Consider the following 23,067-nt stretch of genomic DNA (forward strand, 5'->3'; position numbering starts at 1 on the left):
AATAGCAGGAATTTTATTAAGACATGAGATATGGAAGTAGGATTTTATGATAATATAAAAAGCCCAACAGAGCTGGGCGGTGGTGGCGCACACCTTTAATCCCAGCACTCGGGAGGCAGAGCCAGGCTGATCTCTGTGAGTTTGAGGCCAGCCTAGTCTACAGAGCGAGTTCCAGGACAGGCTCCAAAGCCACAGAGAAACCCTGTCTCGAAAAACAAAAAAACAAAACAAAACAAAACAAAACAAAACAAAAAAATCCCAACAGAGGGGCTGGAGACATGGCTCAGAGGTTAAGAGAAATGGCTGCTGTTCTGGAGGTCCTGAGTTCAATTCCCAGCAACCACATGATGGCTCACACCCATGTATAATGAGATCTGGTGCCCAGAACACTAGATACATAATAAATAAATTTAAAAAAAAGCCCAACAAAGAACGGAAAACTGACGAAGGGAAATATTCTTTCTTTGTTCCAGTATCTAGGATGGAACCCAGGACCCTATCAGACACTAAGCGAGTGCTCGGCTACTGATCTGTCCGCATCTGTACACCAGGAGAGAATTGTTAGATCCCTTGATAGGCTAGAAGTTATGAGAACCAGTACATAGCAGATGACTGATTTTCATTAAGAGTATAATCCAAAGAAAGGTATTATGGGTCATGTCTGCAGTCTCAGCACTTCAGAGCTAAACTTAAGAGGATCAGTGGTTTCAAGTCATTTTCAATTACATAGAGTTCGAAGTCAGCCAGGCCTACGTGGAATGCTGTCTCAAACCAAAACAAACCAAAGTGGAACCAAAACCAACCAAACAAACAAACTCACAGTAACAGGTAAGAATGCAGAACTAGATCGTGGTGGTGCACACCTTTAATTCCAGAGCTCTGGAGGCAGAAGTAGACTGATCTCTATGAGTTTGAGGCCAGCCTGATCTACAGAGCTAGTTCCAGGATAGCTAGGGCTAGGGTAACACAAAGAAACCCCGTCTCAAAAAACAAAAAATAAAAATAAAAAAGAAATAAATAAAAAAGAACAAAGGACTGGAGAGATGGCTCAGTGGTTAAGAGCACTGGCGGCTCTTCCAGAGGACCTGGGTTCAATTCCCAGCACCCACCTGGCAGCTCACGACTGTCCGTAACTCCAGTTCCAGGGGACCCAACACTCTCACACATACATGCAAGCAAAACACCAATAGAATAAATGATTTTAAGAAAAAGATTGCAAAATAAACAAGTGTAGACAGGTGAGGAGAGGTGATATTGGATGCATGTGCTAAGTCTTGTCTGGCGGGTCTTATTAATGTCATTCACTAGAAATAAAGATAAGTGGTTTTGATTGGGAGACCAGGGATAAATTCGAAGAGCTGAAGGAAAGTATGACTGGCCTAGCAGAGTGAGAATGTGCTTGGACCTGACCGTAACTGGGGGTAACACAAAGAGGAACTTGTAGCAAGGGACCATTGCATGTGCGCATGTCTGTATGTGCGCATGTCTTCCAACAACATTCAGATGAAGAGGTGTAGGTGTAGAGCCAAGTGGAGGACTGGGTTTAAGATAGTGATAAGTGTTCAAAAGGTGAGACTTTTTAAAAATCTAATTATTTACATATTTAACCTATGTATTGGATATGTGCATGCCAAGCACATGTATGGAGATCTGAGGACAATTTATAGGAGTTGATTCTATTCTTCCACCATGTTGATCCTGGGGATGAAACTCAGGTTAGTAGACCTGGCAGCTAGTAAGTGCCTTAACTTGCTGAGCTATCTCTCCATCATCTTCCGGCCAGTTCCCCCATCAGACTTCTTGAGCTAAAAAGTCTTAGCTACATACTTCCTGGGCATGTAGCTCGGTTGGTAGAAAGCATGCCTCACACTCAGGAAGCCCGAGATTCTATCCCAGCACCACATAAAACTGGATGTGTTGGCGGATGCCTGTACTCGGCACGTAGGAGGTGATGGAGGATAGCTGGTCAGAAATGTAAGGCCATCCTTAGCTGCATAGTGAGTCCAGGGCCTGCTTAGGCTACAGGAGACCTTGTCTCAGAAACAAAAGGAAACAAAGCAGAGAACAGGAGCTAAAGCAGCTATGTGAATGTCTGCTGTGCATGCCTTGTGTAGTCTGAATTTTCCAACCCATGGTTTACCCATCAACATGATGTTCAAACAGCCTTTAGACTCATTTGTGTGTGTGTGTGTGTGTGTGTGTGTGTGTGTGTGTGTGTGTTTGTTTTGGCTTAGTTTCTCCCCTTATTTCCTGTGGTCCGCCTGCCTGCCTTATCTGGCTTTTATGGCTACCCACATTCTGACTCTAGCTACTAATCCCAAAGCAGTTCCTAGGCTAACATTTCGAAATTCCTACTCTAGAAGAAGATTGCAGATGCTGCAAACCCAATCACCACTCCAAAGGCCAACTCTGTTCAGTCATTATCTGCTGTGTCTGGGTCTTTCCACCTTCTCGAGACTACAGCCCCATGCGTCATGATCTCTGGAGGAGACCGGTTTTCTTTGGCTGTTGGCGCAAGTGGAATAGACGGGGAGCTTTGGAGGACCATCTTGGCCAGAACTCTCCTGGAAGTTTTATATTTTCACTTTTAAGCATTCAAGTCTTTCACTGACCTGGGATCAATTTTGATGTAATCTGAAATAAGGATCTTTTTCTCTCCAAATATTTAACTACTTGCCCTCATACAGTTTATCAAATTATTTGAATGCTAATTTTTACCACCACCACCACCTATCATTTCTTTCATTTCTACCTTATTCTTTAAATGCCATTGTTGACCGCCTAGCTTAGGTCACTTCCTGCCAACTTCTATCTAGATCACTGCTGCCGCCTTCTGACTCTTGGTGTTCAGTCCCTTACACACAGTTCGGAAGGAATGACCTTTGCGCAACATAAAACTGATCATGTTGCTTCTGTATGCAACCTTTCAGTACTCATTCAATTTCCTAAATTTGATTGGCTGAATGATGCTAGCTTATTTATCTAGACTAGTGCAGACTTGCGTGTGCGCGCACGCGTGCGTGTTTGCAAAACTACCTCCCCCCATAGCCTATCCTAAGGACTTTTTTTTTTTAGCATGCTGAACATTCCATGGTATGCCTTAATCGGATATCTGCTCCACTTCGCCTCTGACCTACCTCCTTGTGTTTTGGATGACCAAGTCATCCGTCCATTAGGTTTCACTAGGAGAGCATGTCCTTTAGAGAATATTTTGTGATCATCTTCCTTGAGCCCAGAGAGTAGGACTTCTCCCATGCATACTATACTGCCCATACTTCCCCACCACAGCCCTAATCATGGAGAGTTGCGATAGCTTGCTTCTCCATCTTCTAGATTGTAAACCACATGAGAACCAAGCACAGCGGCTGCCGGGGTTAGTTATATCTGTAGGTGACCCAACCTAGCATCACCCAGGAGTGGAGCCTCATTTGATGAGTCACCTCCATTAGACTGACCCGCGAGCATGCCTGTAGGGGACTGTCTTGATTGTTAGCTGACGTGGGAGAGCAAAGCCAACTGTGGGTGGTCTCTAGGCAAGGAGTTCTGGGTTGTGTAACAAAGCTAGCGGAGCGTTGAGCATACATGAGTCACCAACTAGCATTCCTCCCCAGTGTCTGCTGTATTTCCTGCTAGGAGTGAGTCGCCTGCCTGGTTAGAGTTGCTATCATGGGAAAGCAAGCATGCCTGCCTTCAGGTTCCTGCTTGAGTTGCCTTCCGACTTCCTGCAGAATGTAACCTAGAAGTAAGTATAAGCTAAATAAACTCTTTTCCTCCTTTATGTGGCTTTTGGTGAGAGTGTTTTATCATAGCACCTAGAAGATCAGTCCTCATCTGTAATCCTAACACTTGGGGGATAGAGACAGAGAGAGATCAATAGTTAAGGCCACCCTTTCCTTTGAGAGGTTGCGCCTATCCTGAACTATAAGAGCCATTGCCTTAAAAATAAATAATGTTTTTTTGGGTTTTGTTTTAAAGGCAGGAAGGATGGTTCAAGCCTAGTGTCTTGAGTTTGGTCCCTAAGACCCACATGGTAAAGGAGGGAACTGACTTGGGCAAGTTGCATACCACGGCACTCACATAACCCACCGGCACCTCACCACAACCACACTGCCACAAAATAGAAATGTTATAAAATCAACAACAATGAAAACCCTGTAAAACAAAATTTTATGTTCTCCTCTTTCATCCCTAGGACCTAACACAGACTAAGTTTGTTTGTTGGTTTATTTATTCTCCAGTGTTGGAAAGTAACCAGGGTTGGTCGCTCAAGTGCTAGGCAAATGCTCTTCCCTCATCCACACGTAGTAAATTTGTGTAAATATTTTCATATTCTTTTTCATTGGCATATATTCTGTGGTTATGTTTTGAATTCACGAAAAACATCAACTACAAGGGCTATCGAAGAGACTATGCAAGGCAGGAAGGACATAGAATGGCAAGATCGCTTAGACTTCTGTGACAGCGACAGGCAGTAAACACAGCAGTGGTATAAAAACAGTTGTAGTTGGTGTGAGGGAGAACTGTGTGGATTGTGCCGACCTGAGCTCGATCCAGGATCCAGTTCTCAAAGGGGAGAATCAGTTCCCAAAGATAGTCTCATGATTCTGCTTGTATGTTCTGATGTACTCACACCAGGTCTCACAGGCACACACAACAACAGAAGTGATACACAAGGGAAAACAAAGAAAATCCCCCATTCACACTGATGGCTTCAACTCTAACCTACGGCTGCAGGGCTTACTTACCTCAGCACTCCCAGCCTCTCTTAGATTCTTCTCCGACACACGTACCCATTACCCTCAATATTCTAGCAGTTGGTTTTAAGTCCACGCATCTGGCCAATCGTTGGACATCTTTACGCTGTCACATTACCAGATCAGACAAGTCTGGGCTTGTCTGGTCCCCGGAGTTTGCCTTTTCCCTGGGGACAGAAAGCTCATTTTCTGCTCATGCTGTGTGTGTGTTTGTGTGTAGGTCAGAGGTTAACAATGGTAACCTCTTCTCTATCATATTTTGTGTGTGTGTGTATATATATATATATATATGTATGTATACAATATACATATATATACACATAAAGACAGGGTCTTATGTATCATATGTTCTGAGGATGACCTTGAACTTATTTATTTATTTAGGTGTTGTTTTTATTTTTTTGACAAGGCTTCTCTGTCCAACAGCCCTAGCTGTCCTGGAACTAGCTCTGTAGACCAGGCTGGGCTTGAACTCACAGAGATCCCTCTGCCTCTGCCTCCTATGTGCTGGGATTAAAGATTACCTTGAACTCCTGACCACATCTACGACCCCCTCCCAACTGCTGATATTGCAGATGTGCGCCATCAGTTTACTTGGTCCTGTGGATGAAACCCTAGGAATTCTTCCAACTAAGCCCATCCTTAGCCACCTTATATTCTGAGATAGGTTCTCTCACTGAACCTGGAGCTCATTGTTCGGCTAAAGGGACTGGTCAGTGAGCCCTGGGCATCCTTCTGTCTCTCCCCAGCACTGGGATTTCAGGGTCGCGCACTCATATTTTTGTTTATTTGTGTGCTGTGTGTGAGTACTGGTGACCCAGACCTTCCACATTTATTGCAAGCTCTTACCTGGCCAAGCCATCTTCTCAGCGCTTCGTTTTGTTGATTTTCGAAGTCATTTTTCAAGATATTTTTTATTTGCTTGCATTGGAGAGGACTACAGCAAACAGGTTCATCTTTTGCTATCAACTAATATGAAGCCAGGAGAAAAAAAAAGGGGGAATTCCATCAAGCCTGTTATAAGTAACTGGCCATTTTTCAAACGCTTGTTAGTCAGCCATTGTATATTTTTGTATATATTTTTGTAAAATATTTGAATTCTTTGTTTTTTTCTAGGGAACTTTTAGTGCTTTTAATTTTTTTTTCCCTTTCCCTTTTCTTTTCTTCCTTGTGTATGTTCTCACCAACTAGTTTAAACTGGCCTTCACCTGCAATCTTCTGGCCTCTGCCTCCTGAGGGCTCAGATGGACACCACTGTGAATGGTTCCAGTACTTTAGCAAAAATAAGTAAGTAAGCCGGGTGGTGGTGTTGCACGCCTTTAATCCCAGCACTCGGGAGGCAGAGGCAGGCGGATCTCTGTGAGTTCAAGACCAGCCTGGTTTACAGAGCTAATTCCAGGACAGGCTCCAAAGCCACAGAGAAACCCTGTCTCGAAAAACCAAAAAAAAAAAAAAAAAAAAAAAAAAGTAAGTAAGTCAAGGGGCTGGAAATGTGTCTCCGCAGTTAGGGGCATTGCCTGCTCTCCCTGATGTCCAAGGTTCAATTCCCAGAGCCCATATGGCAGCTCACACTCCTCTATAACTCCAGTTCCCGGGAATCCACTGATCTCTTCCGGCCTATGTGGGCATCAGGCATGCACATAGTCCACAGATATACATGCAGGCAAAACACCTATGCACCTGAAATAAGAAAAAAATTACATCAATATTTCTTTAATAAGAAAGTCAATTTTACTGAGTTCTTTGTAAATTTAAAAGAATTGTTTGTTGTAAATATTTTCTAAGTTAACTGAAAATGTTTTCTTTTTTTTTTTCTTTCTTGATATACCAAAGCCGAAACCCAGAACTTAAAATTTAAAATGTTAAGCACATGTTGTATGACTGGGCTATACCTAAAACTCTAATTGTATTTTTTTAATTTTTAAAATTAAATTTTATATGGTTAAATGTGTTGATATGTTTCTTCATAGTTTTATATGACTAGGCTTTCTGCAGGTGGTCACCCTGCAGATCCCACTTCCTTATCCACGGGCTGGACAGTCTCTTTTACTCTGTTTTTGCTGGACAGTTTTAAAAAGTCCTACTTTTGACTCCATCCATCTGGAACTTATTTTGCTTTACTTTTAGCCAATGTGCAAAAATTTCTAATACATTAGAAATATCATTATTATGCCTTCCAAAATCGCCACAACTTTTTATTTCCCTTTTGAGTCTATCTTATTTTGATTTTGCTTATGTAGAAATAGTAAAATTTGGGTAGGTTAGTCTATTAATCATTAGTGATTTCTCCTTGCTTTTCAGCTTAGAAAGGCCTCACTGTTTAAATATTTAATATACACTTATATTTTCTTTTTTTTTCCTTTTCCTCATCTCCCTCCTCTTTGCCTCCCCTTAGGGTTTGAATCAAGGTGGCTTCCATTATACAGAACTACTAAGCTTGTTGAACATTGCTTCAGCCTCTTGGGGGCTTGTAGTGTAAGAAAACCATGGGATCGGGATTGGGATGGGTTTTTTTACACTACAACCCTCTTTCCCTCCTTCATAAAAAAAAAAAAAGCCAAAACAACAACAAAAACAGTTCAATGTCTAGTTTCTCAATACATATTCACAAACTTGACAACTCATAAACTGTTAAAGTAGGAGCCTGTCTTTAGATATTTAGTATATAAATCTAGCCAATTCTACAGAGAGCATGAAAAACAAACAAATAACCAAAACTAGCCCGGTTCTGAGGAGATACTGCTTGCCTCTCCTTACACCTTGGGGTTCTGTTCTATGTCACTTCCTTTGAAGTCAGTGGGGCTCTGTGCAGGACGGCTGCGCAAACAGCACACCAGCCTCTATACATGAAGGTGTGAACTGCCATTACGATAAACCATTCACAGTGTGGTCGAAGGAACATTGGTTTAATACACTCGGCGGTTGCCCTGCAGATCCCACTGTCTGTGAGAGCTTTGTTCGACTGGAGCAAACAAGAACGTTTTGAATCTTGACATACAAGGGCTCATTCAGCAGAGCATCCCGTTATGAGAGGAGGCACAGTGCTGGGCAGACATTGCAGGTCTGAGCCAGCACACTGAGGGCATTTCTCTCACATCCTCTCCATCTGTAACGAGTCTGTTTTCAAGTCCCCAAAGTGACTTTTCTATAGATTGGAGGGATGTATAAATATTTTATGTGTTTATGCTCACACAGAAAGCAGGGTAAACTGCAATCATAGAAAAGTGGCCAGGCCTTCCAATATGGAAAGAGGACTCTGCAAACTTTACTTGTGAAAAGGGTACTAAAGTGAAAAGCAGAGTGTGTCACAGAAACAATGGGAGAAGCATCTGTCTAGACAGTGTACTGGAAACATAGGATTGCAAACAGTTGCTTTCAGCCTCAGCCGTTTTGTTCATCCTTCTACATAGTCCTCCTCCATCACCTCTCCCAATACCTACATCAGTTCATTAGAAACCTAAATCAAATGATGATGATGGGGTCTTAACCCTAGGAACAGTGGCATGAAGGAGTGGTCCAAAGGAGGTTGATCAGGGACCCCCCCCCCCACCTATCCCATCCCCTCACTTTAGAATGCTGTCTCCTTTCTGACTCCAGCGCACCATCCTGCTCTGCCTCCAGGTTTTAGTTTTGGCTGTGGCCCACGCTCAACTTGAAGAGTCTTCTCTTGCTAGCCTGTTTTCAGGGCACTACAGCAGCCTGTGGGAATTTCTCCTTTTGGATACTATCCGAGTAGAGGAGACATTTTCAACTTAACATTTTCAATTCTTGATTTTCTTCCCCCCCCCCCCCCAGAAATCCTCTGTCTATGGTTAGCTTATAGATAACATTCACATCTTTGAAAGTGGATGAGATCACTAATGGAGGAAAACAGATGAAGACGACAAAGGATGGAGTTCTGGGTGTTTCAAATGTAAGAAGTTGAGGGGAAACACAGGAGCGACCTGTCTTGGAGGTCTTGCTACAGGACTCCATAAGGACTAACATCACGCTTTAAAACTACAATCATGCGGAAGACCAGGTGTGGAGAAGAGTGCCTGTAATCCCAGATCTTGGGAGTCTGAGGCAGGAGAGTTCCTAGTTGTGCTTTGAACTTCCTCACAGCCATACTTAAAATAAAAAAATGCCGGGATCCTTTACAAATCCTTTAAAATATTAAGTCCCATCTCAGAGTTGGTCTTAAGAGCATGAATGATGGAAACAGTCTCCCCAAATTAACGACTCTCTTACTCCTTCTGCATTCATCACGAGATGCGCTGCAGCCTTATGGCTCGTTTCTATGAGACCACAACTCATCTCCCCAACTGGCATTTTTATTCTCTTCTGGTGCTCGGCGTTCTTGGTATTCTCTGTAACATCCTGTGCCCCGTGCACAATAAGCACGCAATAAACATTTGCAGTGGTTTGGGTCCAGGGATATTTCAAATTAAACACCTTTCAAATCAGGAATAACTTTGGATTTCCACATTTGTATGTATCTTTTTAAGTGCATCAAGCTTGCTGTAGGAGTAATAAGAGTTCAGCCATTAATTTACTATAAGAGAAACATTTTAAATATGTGTAGTAGGACTTCTTACTTAATTCTCCTTTCTTCCTTCTCCAAAAGTCGTTGGCTTTCTCTTCAGAGAACATGCTCCTGAAACACTCTATTCCCTGATCCCCACTATTATCCGCCCGTGCTCTATCTTTGTAGGTGAGATGCTCTGCCCCTGTGAAGTACACTTTGTGCACGCGTTTCTGCTCTTGCAGGGAGCAACTCGAGGATTCTGCACTTGGCACCATTCTTCATCCTTGGCTGCTCTCCACAGTCACCGCTTAGAAAACTCCTTGGGCTTCTGGGTTCCTCGCCCTCATACACTCTGTGGAGATTAGAAGGGGATTCTATTACACGGCATTGAAAATGTGATGGAAAATGAAATTTGCTTTACCAAGAAAGGAAGCATTTGCACTGCAGCTCGTTCCAACAGGAGTCTTAAACGGGCATTGTTTTCAGGGAGGTAAAACGGCATATGGGCAAGTTCCTGATTTAGATCACCGCTTGGTAAATATCACAGAGTTTAAGACCACGCACGCATTAATGGGTGCAGAGGGGCAGGCAGCATTCATAGTACAGTGGGCTGATCATGGCTGACTCGTGTGTGTGTGTGTGTGTGTGTGTGTGTGTGCGCGTGCGCGCGCGCGCGCGCGCGCGCGCCCTGCATTTCAAACCTAGGGCTCTGAGTAGAGTGGGTAAGCACTCTACCTCTGAGCTACACTCCTCACATAACAATTGACTCAAGCCGGGCGGTGGTGGCGCACGCCTTTAATCCCAGCACTCGGGAGGCAGAGGCAGGCGAATCTCTGTGAGTTCGAGGCCAGCCTGGTCTACAAGAGCTAGTTCCAGGACAGGCTCCAAAACCACAGAGAAACCCTGTCTCGAAAAACCAAAAACAACAACAACAACAACAACAACAAAAAAAAACCACAATTGACTCAATACTTCAACATTCACAGTGTTGTCAGGCGGTGGTGGTGCACGCCTTTAATCCCTGCACTCGGGAGGCAGAGGCAGGCAGATCTCTGTGAGTTCAGTTCGAGGCCAGCCTGGTCTACAAGAGCTAGTTCCAGGACAGGCTCCAAAACTACAGAGAGAAACCCTGTCTCTGAAAAAATTTTTTTACAGTGTTATGAAATTCAATACCAAGTTCAAATACAAATTCAAAATACAAATGCAAAATTCACAGAATTATAAAATTCTTAATACAAAGAAGGGATAAGTGTTTAAAATAAGGAATATATCAATTACCTCAATCCTATTGTTAGATATTGTATACATATATTGTACTATCACACTATATTCCATAAAGATATATAAATAAGTCAATGAAAACTTTAATGTATTAAATAGATATCATAGATATCATATTATTTATATTATATTAAATTACAATATATATGTAAACTATATATTTATATATTATATGCTAAATTCTTTTTTTTAAAGATTTATTTATTATGTATACGACATTTTGCCTCCATGTATGCCCCCACACAAGAGGAGAGTGTCAGATCTCATTACAGATGGTTGTGAGCCACCATGTGGTTGCTGGGAATTGAACTCAGGACCTCAGGAAGAGCAGCCTGTGCTCTTAACCACTGAGCCATCTCTCCAGCCCTATATGCTAAATTCTTAAAATAATCTTTAGAAGGTTCTGTTCTTCTAGGGATTTAAGCATAAATGTTGTAAGTACATACATTGCCTGAATGTTGGATTTTGTTTGTAGGAATGTAAGAGATCAGGCGAGGGCCCAGAAACCGGTATAATGATCCATCGGCTTTGGTCACATCTGTGGAGAGGAAGGAGCCAGGGGTTGGGGTCACTAGAGGGAAAGCGACACTTTCACGTTTAACCCACCCCTATCATATACAACCCAAACATAGTCATTTATTACAAAATCAGCCGTTTATAAATGGAAATAAAGTGGTCCACTGTTCCCTGTGCAATCTGAACCTAGCACTCAAGTGCTTAGACTCTGTTTGGTAAATGCTTAAATCATTCTTCAGGTTGCGTGTATTGACTTTACTTTCTCTTCTATTCAAAAGCATGGGCTAGATTATTGTCCATTTTAAGCTTTTTCATGCATCGGGCCTTGTTGCCGTCCTTACTGACATCCATTAAGCTCTTCTAGTATACCTCCGGACGGATTCTATTAGTATTACTTTGTTAATCTCTCACAGAAACACAGCTGGGCACCACCAGTCATCACTTCACAGTTAAAGAAACAGACCATGGGCTAGCGAGCCGGCTCAGCGCGAAAGGTGCTTGCTGCCAAGGCTGAGGAAGCTGAGTTCTGTCCCTGAGGTCCCTGTGGTGGACGGAGGAGCGCTTACTCTCTCAAGTTGTCCTTTGACCTCCCACGTGCACTGCGGCACGAATGCATATATCTCCAGCAAACCAGTAAATAACCATGGTTTAAAAATAAAAGGATCAGTCCAGAGAAGTTTGTTTTGCACAAACTGGTCTCACTGCTAGGAGGCACCGGGGCTAGGCTGTCTCCCTGGCAGGGCAAGAAGGAGGGGATGGAACTGGTCTGTGGTTTAAGGTTTTGATTGTATTTCATAGTTGGCATATACACTTTTGTCTAATTGGGAGGTGACTAAAGGCATCTGGGGCTGGCTGATGTGTTGGCTGAAAATTACTATTATTATAAGGATGATTATTATAGCATTTACTAATTATGCAGGGCTTTATACTTCAAAGCCCTGTGCTTTATAATCCTTTATTAGCTACGTCTCAAAACATCTCCATGACAGAAAGATGCGTTTAGCATCTGTATTTTCCAGGAGGAAAATCTGAGGCCGAGTCAGAGGGGCAACCATTTTTAAAATGACGTGAAAAATATTTATAGTGTATGTGTTCTCTGTGTGTGTGTGTGGCAGGAGGCGGGTCCTCAGAGAACAACCCGCATGCCACGTGCGTTCCAGTTATCAACCACAGGTCACTGGGCAAACACCCTTTCCCCCTGAGCCACCACTTTGGTTAAAAAAAAAAAAATAAGAAGAAGAAGAAGAAGAAGAAGAAGAAGAAGAAGAAGAAGAAGAAAAAGAGAGTAGAGGTGGAAATGTAACCCTTCATTCTTTTTTTTTCTTTTTTTTTTGAATTTTTCGAGACAGGGTTTCTCCGTAGTTTTTGGTTCCTATCCCGGAACTAGCTCTTTTAGACCAGGCTGGCCTCGAACTCCCAGAGATCCACCTGCCTCTGCCTCCCGAGTGCTGGGATTATAACCCTTTATTCTTTAAACTCATTAAAATAACGTACTCCTGTGGACAAGACGCCAATTAATTTAACCCTTTTATAGACCAGTGTAAGTTCTAATACTTTTTCTTAATAGCTAATTGAAAATAAAATGCAAAATATAATAAAAAAATCGGTGCTTATTCCCTTGAGGTTATTTTTGAGGCTTTGCTACATTTGTGACAAGGTGACATTTTGCTCAGATTCACTCTTACTAGCTCCCATTTTTCTACCACAGCACAACATGACTGCAGATACTGGTTTCCAGTGCTGATCTTGTTAGCTTGCATCCATTGTCTGTGAGAAAAAAAAAAAAACCCACAAAACAAAACCTTTCACTATGGGCAGAAGACTTGGTAGTAACTTTCGGTAAAAACAAACTTCACACAAGTATCATATGAGACTTCAGAAAACTTCAGATGTCTGGTAGTTCATACACTTCAGAAGGAAGATGATCAACATGTCAGTACATCGTGGGAAGCAGAGGGAGGGAGATGAGAAGGTTCTTGTGGGTTGGTTACAGATTCCTCTAAAAGGCCTGGAGGAGATAGGCACATTCTTCCATAAATAAGGTCTTCCAGGTGGGAGGCAGTCATGGCTCTGTCACATGGGAAAAGCTCCATAAATACTAGTTTAGTGGTTAGGACCGTGTCTCAGGAGACAGACTGTCTGTTTCTAAGCCCAGCTCTGTCCCTTGCTATCCTACCTTAACCAGCTGTGCAGCTGTTTCTGGGGCTCTTTCTCCATTCAGAACAAAGGGGACAGAAAGATCCAATCTCAATCTCAGAGTTACCTCTAAGTATCTGATATTGTCTTTTCTCTTTCCAAACAGTTGACAGCTAGAATCTACAACTCCTTTAAGTTGGTGGTGGTAGGCGATCTGGGCATGTAACTCAGTTGTTCCGGTATTTATCTAACATGCGTGAAGCCCTGGCTTCCATCCTTCCATCCCCAGCACCTCACAAGCTCACGTCACCCTTGGCTACCTAGTGAGTTCAAGGCCAGCCTGAGCTACTCACTTTGTTAAAAACAACAAAACAAAACCCGTTGGTGTGAACTATATAATTTGTTGTCTACACTTGCCTTTTGGGGAACTACTCTCCAAGAAAATACCTTTAAACTCTTTCAAAATACATTCAAATAAATAGTTACAATAAGATTCTATATTGTTTTAAAATGCCCATGTTCTCTTCTACCTTAGTGGCTCAGACTTAGAGTGGAGATTTTACTTGTGAGGGAGAACAATTCACTAACTTTGATGAAGGCAAGAGGTGTCTGAACCAAAGACAATGGTGCCTTGTGCCAGATGCTTGCCAGAGTATGCTAAGTTTCAAGAGTGGCCAGAAAAAGAGAAATTGGGGACAGGGTTTTGAACCCCTGACCTTTCTGTCTCTACTTCCCAAATTCTGGGCTTATAGGTGTGCATCAGTACTTCCATGCTCTTAAAAAAACTTCAATGCGGTCCTACGAGAGTCAAATCCAGGGATTTTTCTCTAATAATTTGTTTAAATTTGTTTTATGTGCATTGGGGTGAAGGTGTCAGATCCCCTGGAACTGGATGGAGTTACAGACAGATGTGAGCTGCTATGCGGGTGCTGGGAATTGAACCCAGCTCTCCTGGATGAACAGGCAGTGCTCCTAAGCCCTGAGCCATCTCTCTACACCCAAAGCCAAGGATTTTTTTTTTTTTTTTTTTCCGAGACAGGGTTTCTCTGTGGCTTTGGAGCCTGTCCTGGAACTAGCTCTGTAGACCAGGCTGGTCTCAAACTCACAGAGATCCGCCTGCCTCTGCCTCCCGAGTGCTGGGATTAAAGGCGTGAGCCACCACCGCCCGGCAAAGCCAAGGATTTTTATACACAAGCATTCTACAAACTGAGCTACATCCCTGGCCTCAATTTTAAAGCTTTGAGTTGATAAAGTTGGAGAGACAGCTCAGCGGCTAAGAGCCTATATGGTTCTTTGCTGAGCATCGTGGTGGATGTCTGTAATGCCAGCACTTGACAGGCAGAGATAGGAGAGCTTTGTGAGTTTGGGACCAGCCTGGTCTACACAGTTACAGTCCATCCAGGCCAGCTGGGGAGACACAGTGAGATGCTGTCTCAAAAACAAAACAAAAGGCAGGAAAGAGTGCTGTGATTCAGAGCACTGGCTGCTCTTCCAGAGGACTGGGTTTGATTCCCAGCACTCACAGGGCAGCTCACAATCACCTGTGACTTCTTCTGGTTTCTGTATGCCTGCACTTGGTGCACGGACGTACCTGGAGGTAAAACACTCATACACAGGAAAACAAACCAAACAAACAAACTCACAAATAATAAAACCCATACTACTCCCACGAGTAACTGACAACAAACAAGATCATGTACTGCACTCTTTTCCCAGGGCCCCCAAGGGTTCCTAGTGCCAGTGGTGGGAGGCTCACAATCAAAAGAAACTGGCTTTCCAGGGCATCTAAAGTCTCTGGTCTCCACGGGAAGCTGCTCTCACAAGTATATATATACTCACATGCAGACACACGCCTACACACATAATTAAAAATAAAATAAATCTTGGGGCTGGAGAAATGGCTCAATGGTTAGGAGCAAAGGATGCTCTTAGATAGAGGATTTGGGTTTAATTCCCTTTACATATGTGGAGGCTCACCAACATTTATAAATCCAGTTTCAGGAGATCCAGTTCCCCTCTTCTGATGTCTGTGGGCACAGGCAAGTCATTCATACACAGAAAGTAAGTCTAAAAACAAATTCAAAAAGAAAAAAATATCTTAAAAAAAAGAGCAAACTTAGAGGTTATGTATTTATTTTCGGTACAAAATTCAGTACAATTCAGTACAAAAATTATGGGACAAACACATTGTAGAGCGGATTTTCAACTCCTTCTACCTATACTTCAACACACACAGTGTCCATAGTGCCCCCACCCAAAGCAGTGTTTTTTCAAGCACTGTGCCAAAGAAGGCAGAAAAGTTGAGGTAGACAAAGTGTGATCATCTTCACGTTTAAAAGACTCCAGTCAGGCAGGGTGACACTGTCTGTAATCCCAGTGCTTGGTAGGTGGAGGCAAGAGGAACGAGAACTAGAAGCTAGCCTGAACTGCTTCATAAGCTCCTACCTAAAAATAAAGCCGAAGCATTTAAAAAGCTCCCAGGTTTGGGAAGATTTGATGGTATCGGGAGGGGAAGGCAGTGAAAAATGCCACAGAGAAGTGTGGAGCCTTCGACTTAGGCTGGGTGGTAAGGGATCAGGCCTATGTTAAAACAAACAAAGCATAAACAAAGAACCCCATTATCTCCAGGCCTGGCAAAGGGTGAACGCTGAAGTGCAGCTCTTTTGTTTAACAAGCTGCCTTAATGGCTCTGCGGATAGCTGCTTAGCAGCGGCTGGGTCCTCGCCTTGCACGGCTCCACGAGGCATGGGGTCGGTGTGACTGGCACCCCCTTGAGCAACATTCAAGCTGTATTCTCTGTGAACAGCATCCCCTGCGGTTGTGCAACCTGGCTATTAAGTCAGTAAAGATGGGCCTGGAGTCTGGCCTGAGATAAAGATTAAGAACTAAATCCTTCTACATAATAAAATAACAGGAATTTTAAGTCTTCCTTTGCCGGGGGTCGGGGAGGGTGTGTGTGTGTGTGGGGGGGGTGGAGGTAGGAGGGTGGAGGGGTGCCTGGAATGGAAAGAAAAAAAATGGTTTGGATTAAAAATGCTTTTAGGATGAGGGTGGGCTAGCATTTGGTAACAAAGCAGGATCTGTGAACCTTGTAAGAAATTCCTGTCATTTAAATTACGCGTTTGGCAGGGTGGCGAGGGATAAAACCCAGGGCCTTGGGCGTGTTAAGCATTCTATCCTTAAGCTAAACCCCAGCACCTTGAGTTTTAGTCAGGGGCTCACTGTATAGTTCAGGCTGCCTTCCCACTTGTAACTGCCTCCACATGCTAAACACTGGGATATTACAAGCACTGGTGTGAACCTCTGGGCCCTGGTCTCTGTAGAGTTTTAAAAACACACAGAGAAGATCCTCTGTCCCTGGGTGGTGGTGGTGCATGCATTTAATCCCAGCACAGGAGTGTGTGTGTGTGTGTGGGGGGGGGGGGACAGAGGCAGGCAGATCTTTGAGTTTGAAGTCAGTCTGGTCTATAGAGTGAGTTCAAGGCCAGCCAGGGCTACACAGAGAAATCCTGTCTCGAAAAACCAAACCAAACCACCACCACCCTCAAAAGAAAAAAAGATCTTCTGTCATCTTCTTTAGGAAAGGAGACCCTGGCAAATGAACTTAAACAACTTTTGGGGGATGGGGCTCTCTTCTGGGTGAATCAAGGGAAGAACCAGAAAAAAGTTCACAAACGGGATGCCGTGTCTAAACGCACAAGACCATCACTTGTTACAGCCCTTTTACTGGTTTCCCTCAAAGAACTGAGAGCACTTTTATTTCCTCATTTATTTTGACATTCTCGTGTGGGAAGGGCAGATTTACGATAACATTATTTATAGACGGAGAAATTGAAAATAGAGATGAAATCGCTTACTCAATGCCGCATAGCTGGGGTGGTGGAGCCACTGGAATTCAGTTCTCCAGCCTCCAGCCACAAAATGGAAAACGCATGAGCTTTGGAATTAGAGGGAACTTTGAGTAATCCCGTTTCGACCCCAGAACAAGAATGTGGCCTTAAGTCAATTACTTCACCTCTGTCTCAGCTAGTCTCATTTGTAAAAGTAAGGCCATAAAACCTCACAGCACAGTGAAGATTAATTTAGAAAATGCAGGTAAAGCCTCAACACCGAGCAGTCCTCAAGTAAGGCTTGTTCCAACGCCCCCTCCCCCCCAACCCCAACCCAGAATTATCTGGTTCAAATGAAGTACAAATCAAAAAGAACTCCCATTAAAACTCATTTTACCCCACCTCATCTCCTATGGAGAGGAAAAAAGATGAATAAAAAAATTAAAATGTTCCAAAATGTCATTTAATTAACAAGCAGACTTTTTTTTTTCTTACTGAGAATGTGGCTCAGTGGCATTTGCTTCCAATGGGCTGAGAGACAGACTTCAGCCCTCAAGACTTCAAAACAAAAACAATCCCATGCTGCAGATTTACTAGAATTAGAAAAGAACATATATGTGAACGTTAGGCTTCTAGAATGCGGCAGGTCTTTAACTCGAGAGCTTATCGGAATGCCCTGGCTGGGAGGTGGGGCGGGGGGGAGGACTCTAAACAAGGATTGTCAGGGTTTATCCTAGAGTTACTGCTTTACAAGGTCTGGGGCGGGGCCTGGTTATTTGCATCTTTAACAAGTTCTCAGGTGATGCTGAGCTGCTAGACCGTGGACACACCTTGAGAAGCACTAGCCCGGGTGAGTGAAAGGCTGGGGATGGGGGACCAGCAAGTGGCTCAGCAAGCCCTCCGGGTGATTGCGCTGCACTTCCAAGCTTAAGAACTGCTTGGCTAGGTGGTGAGAAGCTCGTAAGAAAACAGATTCACTTTTAAATCCAGGCTACATCTCTTACCAGTTAGACGAGAGTCTGTGATTGAGGATTCCTTTCATTAGGGCTCCAGGCCTCGGCGTGCGTGCGTGCGTGCGTGCGTGTGTGTGTGTGTGTGTGTGTGTGTGCGCGCGCACGCGCGCGCGCGCATTGGTATGGCTGGAGACAACCGAAGTTTTGACTGTGCGGAGTCTGGTATTTGCTTCACTCTCCTAGGAGGCATGGAAGGCGACTTGAACTTGGGAATTATGGAAGTGTTTACAAACGGTTCTGCAATTACATAAAACACAAGGCAGTACTTTAAATACAGCACTAGTGATGGGATTGTTTGCATCTTAAGTTTGTAATAAGGGGTTTTCTTTTACTCTGTCTTTCTGTTTCAAGACTCTTCGCAGAAGTATTTGTTTGACACTATAAATTCTAAGAGGCCTTTTCTTTTTTCTCCTTCTTTCTGAATTGTAAGAGGCTTTTTCTTTTCTCTGTCTGTCTGTCTGTCTGTCTGTCTGTCTGTTTCTCTCTCTCCAAAGGTCTTGCTACACAGTCCTTGCTGGCTTTGGAACTCACTGTAAAAGTCTAGGCTGGCCCAAACTCCCAGGACTCTCCCTGCCTCCGCCTTTAAACTGCAGGGACTCCAGACACAAGGTATCTTGTCAGGCTGGAGCCCTTTTTCTGTTTCTCCTTCCGTGGGATCTAGCTCCGGAGAGAAAACCTGCCTCCAATACCTGACGTTTTACTGATTTTGTGGCAGAGGAAGTTTTTAAAGACCTTCCCTCTTTTCCTAGCCTGGCGTCTGACTCTGTGGGTTCTCCTATCGTCTTTGGTCAGAGCTTCAAAATCCCAGGTCTTCTCTAGTGCCTGTTACTGGTCAGTACGTGAAAGGGTTACCATGCATTATAGTATTAACTTCTACAGTACAAAGATGAACATACGCACACAAATTTAAAAAGGTTAACTAACTCGTCAAGGTGAAAAGTAAAATAACAGGCTCCAGACGCTGAGGTTCCAGAGCCCCTCATCCCGGCTTTTATTGAATGTGGGGATGAACGATACAGGGGAATAGAGTTTAGCTCCTCTCTTTGAATAGTTTGAAAAGTCTTGTTTGGAGCAGATGAGAGTTCTACACATACCACAAATTAAAATAAACCCAAGAGCCAGCATTTGCGGTAAAGTTTGGTACCTGGCCGGTTTCTTTCTCTGTAAGATGTAGAGAATAGCACCGTTTTCCAGGAGTTTGAAGGTGATTAGAGTAGCTAACGCAGTCGAAGCGCGTGATGCACTATCTACCACTCAGTAAGCCTTCGATGAATGTCAACTGCGTTTTTAAGCGAGACAGAAGCAAGTGGGGAAAACACCACGGGACCGTCGGCCAGCCGGGTGAATGCACTGGGCTCGGCTGGATTCTCCGAGCCTCCATTGAATTAGGTGGCTGGAGGGGAACAATCCTAACAGCAGTTAAAATAAGGGATACCAGCCGTCGCCCGGGGCCCGCAGGGCCACAAGGGTTAGCAAGGAGTCCGGGGGCGGGCGCCGGGTTCAGAGGCCCCGCCCCTCCCGGGAGGCCTGGCAACTCCAGCCCGGGAGCAGTTCCGGTGCCAAAACCCTGCCCTCCCCCGCTCCCCCGGAAGTGCTTGTCTAGGCTTCGGGCAGGAGAGAGGCCTGGTAGACACAGGCGCCGAGGCTCCGTCGGCTCCGAGTCGGGGGTCGGGTCGCGGAGAGAGTTGCGGAGCTCCGCGGCCGCCGCCGCCCCGCGCCCTCGCAGCGCCCCCGCGCCGGCGGTGAGTAGCCGGGGAAGCTGAGCGGGCCTGCGCGGGGCGGGCGGGCGCCCTCGGACCCGGCTGTCCGCTGCAGGTTCAGCTGTCGGGGTCCGGGAAGGGGGTCGTCGAGCGCCGGGGAGCGCGCGCGGCCCGCGGGGCCCGGGGAGAGGCGCGCTGCGGGGCCGCGGAGTGGGCGGGGCGCGGCAGGAGCGGGTTCCCGGAGCTGGGGACGCGGAGGGGACTCTGGAGCGGGGCCGGGCCGCCCGCGCTGCGACCCCCCCCATCCCTCTCTCTCTCTCAGTCTGCTCGGGCTATGATGGGCTCGGCGCCTCCGCAGTGGGGGTCTGTGCACCCCGGCGCCGGGAACCTGCACAGCCTCACCGCACTGGACAGCGGTACCCTACTTTCGTCGCCTCTTGGATCTGTCCCCCACTTCCCGGCTCAGCAATTATCCTGTGTCCCAGGGGTGTAGTCTCGGTCCCAGGGTGGGGCGCTCCCTGTGTGGATGCTGGAGATCTCATGCGGGGCTTTTCATCCAGTTCCGTGTCGGGGTCCCCTGGGTTCCGTTTGGACTCGGCTTGAAACCAACAGGGTCTGGATGCCTGCGGAGGGTCACTGAGGCAGTAGCTTTCCTCGAAGGGTCTTTACTCTGCTTGAAAGCTGAAACTGTTGAAGTCGCTTCTTAAAAAAACAAAAACAAAACGAAGATTGGAGGAGAATCGTAGATTCAGATGAGTTTTCCCGTGTTCTTGCGCTGACGTAAAAAAAAAAAAAAGATGCTAATTCCCGAATCAGCCTTTCGAATTTCTGTGCTCAACCGAAGTCGCAGTTGTAAGAGTTCAGTCTGGACGTTGCACGAGTTGACTGCAAAGGGCTGGAGAATGGTATTCTTTTCTACCCCAGATTTGTTTACTTTCATACTTGGAACTGTCATTTCTTGAGCTTAGAAAAATATTCCTCAGTTTCTCATCAAAGGTTCTTTGTGTAGTCCAGCTGTTGTTGCAACGCGTCGGAGGTTCCTACAGCTGGGCAGAGGTGTGTTTGTTGATTTAAATGTATGAAGCGTTTAGCTCGAATAAACTTAGAATTTCCTAGAGAAGAAAATCTTGTAACTACTGTTAGTAATCGGAGTTTAGGTTATAAACTACTCGTGAAAGGTTTGTGGCAAATAATGGGTATATTTTCCACTTTCATTGAGTTTTAAATTATAACCAGAAAGTTCATTTGTTGCAGACGACCTGTGTTGTCACAGTGTCAAGTATACGTAAGTCATTTTCCATCAAACCAATGATGTTATCTGCTCTTCTCATATTATGCTTATGTTAGGATCTATACTTTTTTTGGTCTTGTCTGTCTGTCTTTCTTGTCATTCTCTCTACCACTGGAAAGGAAGGTGATATCATGAATAAGGGGGATAGTTTGAAGTGACAAATTCCATGAACTGACTTATGCAAAGGAAGAATTATTTCATTTAAAAAATTTCTCACCAGGCAGTGGTGGTGTACACCTTTAATTCCAGCACTTGGGAGGCAGAAGCAGGTGAATCTCAGTGAGTTTGAGGCCAGCCTGGTCTGCAGATTGAATTCCAGGACAGCCAGGACAGAGAAACCCTGTCTTTTAAAACCAAAATAAAAAAATGTCTCTGTGTAATGCCAGAGGTTCACATTGAGTGTCTTCTTCCTTTTCTTCTTCCTCCTCCTCCTCATTTTTGTTAATACTATTAATTATTTGAGACAGGGTGTCTCTGAGCCTGGAGCTTGGAGTTTTGGGCTGGACTGTGTGGCCAGCGAGTCCCAGGGATCCTCCTGTGTTTGCTCATGTCCCCCTATCTCCTTCCAAGAGCTACAGACATGCTATACAGGACCTGCTTTTATATGGGTGCTGTGAATCCCAATTCAGGTTTCATGCTTGCTCTTTACCTGTGAGCCTTCTCCCCAGCCACCCAAATCAATGTTACTGATACTTAGCACTAAAGGTGTGTGTGTGTGTTAAGTTTGTGGGGAAAATGTGAGTAAAACTAAGATGTACAACTTTTAGGTTTGGATGGAAAATGTGGCCTCCTATATACCTACCTTGAAATACTCAATTGTTCAGCGCCTAAGATTGGGATGTTGAAATTAGAGTCTGAAAAATGAGTCAAGTTAGATTTGGTTATGGATTTGTACTCTGGATATAATTATTTTGAAGGGAAAAATTATGGCAGTTATAAAAGCAAAAAAGAAATTGGTGAAAATCGTATACTTTCAGGCATTGTAAATTTTATTGCTTAAGTCAAGTCAAATGATATTGAGCGTTTTCTCTGTGTCAGGCTCTTTTAGGGAACCATGTAGGGACAAATAAAGATTCATGTTTTGATAATTTTCCAAGGTGTGTTGAAATCATGAAGAATTGAGTAGCACTGTCTAGGAATACTAAACCTCCTTTGAATTGGGACTCAGTTTGGATGGAGGTGTTGAGTGCTTCATGAAAAATACTGTGTCAGGCACTCTAAGCCACAAAGATTAAGGCTGGTCTTTAGAAATTTGAGTCTAGTAGGGATGTAAGATATTTGTACAAGGTTCATAGTATAAATACATAATTGGCTGGACGTGATGACGTGCATGCAGAGGCAAAGGAAACAGGGACAAGAGGATGGTGAACTGGTAGCAAGAGGACCCTGTTCACAGCAAAGGAAGAGCCTCTGAAAACAAAGAAGAAATGTATGTAAATACTTAACCACGTGAGTGGGTTTATCTAAAGTTTGGGGTTACACAAAAGGAAAATGTTTGTTTTAGCTTAAGTCGTCATGAAAAACTGTAGAAACATGGTAACACTCAAGGGTGGGTCAGTGCTATTATTTATTGGGCACTTAATTTTATTATTATTGTCACAACAACATAGAAGCTTCTTTCTGTTGAGACAGGGTCTTACTGTGTAGGCATCTCTCAGAATAGTCTAGATACCGAGTCTCAAATGTTCAGCGACCTCCCCTGGAGTTATGTGGCTAGTGTAACAGTCCCTCTTTGAAGCCAGATTGATCTTGTGGGGAAGTTGGTACTTCCAATAAACGTGTATTCTTTTTATTTATTTCATGTAATTTTTGAGACAGAGTCTCCTGCGTCTTAAGTAGGTCTAAGGTTCCTTTGCAGTTAAGTATGACCTTGGTCTTCTGATCTGTAGTCTCCACTTCTGTGCTTGGGATTATAGGCATGTTCCATTGTACCCTGCTCTTAAACTATTTTAAATTAGTTTGTGACTGGTTAAGAGAACGACAGTTTTGGAGATGAGAAGGCTCATGGTGTAGGGAAAAAGTTAGTGTACCAGACGACC

The 23,067-nt window shown here is 44.2% G+C and overlaps 1 protein-coding gene and 1 long non-coding RNA gene across 6 annotated transcripts in view; one reads left to right on the forward strand and one right to left on the reverse strand.

The window, feature by feature from the left end:
* Nucleotides 1-6,204: 6,204 nt before the first annotated feature.
* Nucleotides 6,205-18,247, reverse strand: LOC121461096. The gene is made up of 5 exons (XR_005976154.1): nucleotides 18,029-18,247; nucleotides 15,172-15,261; nucleotides 10,989-11,080; nucleotides 9,332-9,613; nucleotides 6,205-6,434 (listed from the first exon to the last, which is right to left on the reverse strand). It is a non-coding gene; the product is annotated as an uncharacterized LOC121461096 (long non-coding RNA).
* A 1,401-nt stretch (nucleotides 18,248-19,648) lies between these two features.
* The window catches only part of Frs2 (fibroblast growth factor receptor substrate 2), a 78,045-nt gene continuing 74,626 nt past the window's right edge, over nucleotides 19,649-23,067 (forward strand). For all 5 annotated transcript variants that reach the window (XM_041667072.1, XM_041667063.1, XM_041667079.1 and 2 more), the window contains exon 1: nucleotides 19,649-19,779. The gene's annotated coding sequence lies outside the window, so the exon portion shown is untranslated. The remainder of the gene's footprint in view (nucleotides 19,780-23,067) is intronic.

This window comes from Microtus oregoni, unplaced genomic scaffold, assembly GCF_018167655.1.
Source record: "Microtus oregoni isolate MIOR12 unplaced genomic scaffold, Mior012 000001F_ref0000356, whole genome shotgun sequence".
NCBI classification, from domain to species: Eukaryota; Metazoa; Chordata; class Mammalia; order Rodentia; family Cricetidae; genus Microtus; species Microtus oregoni.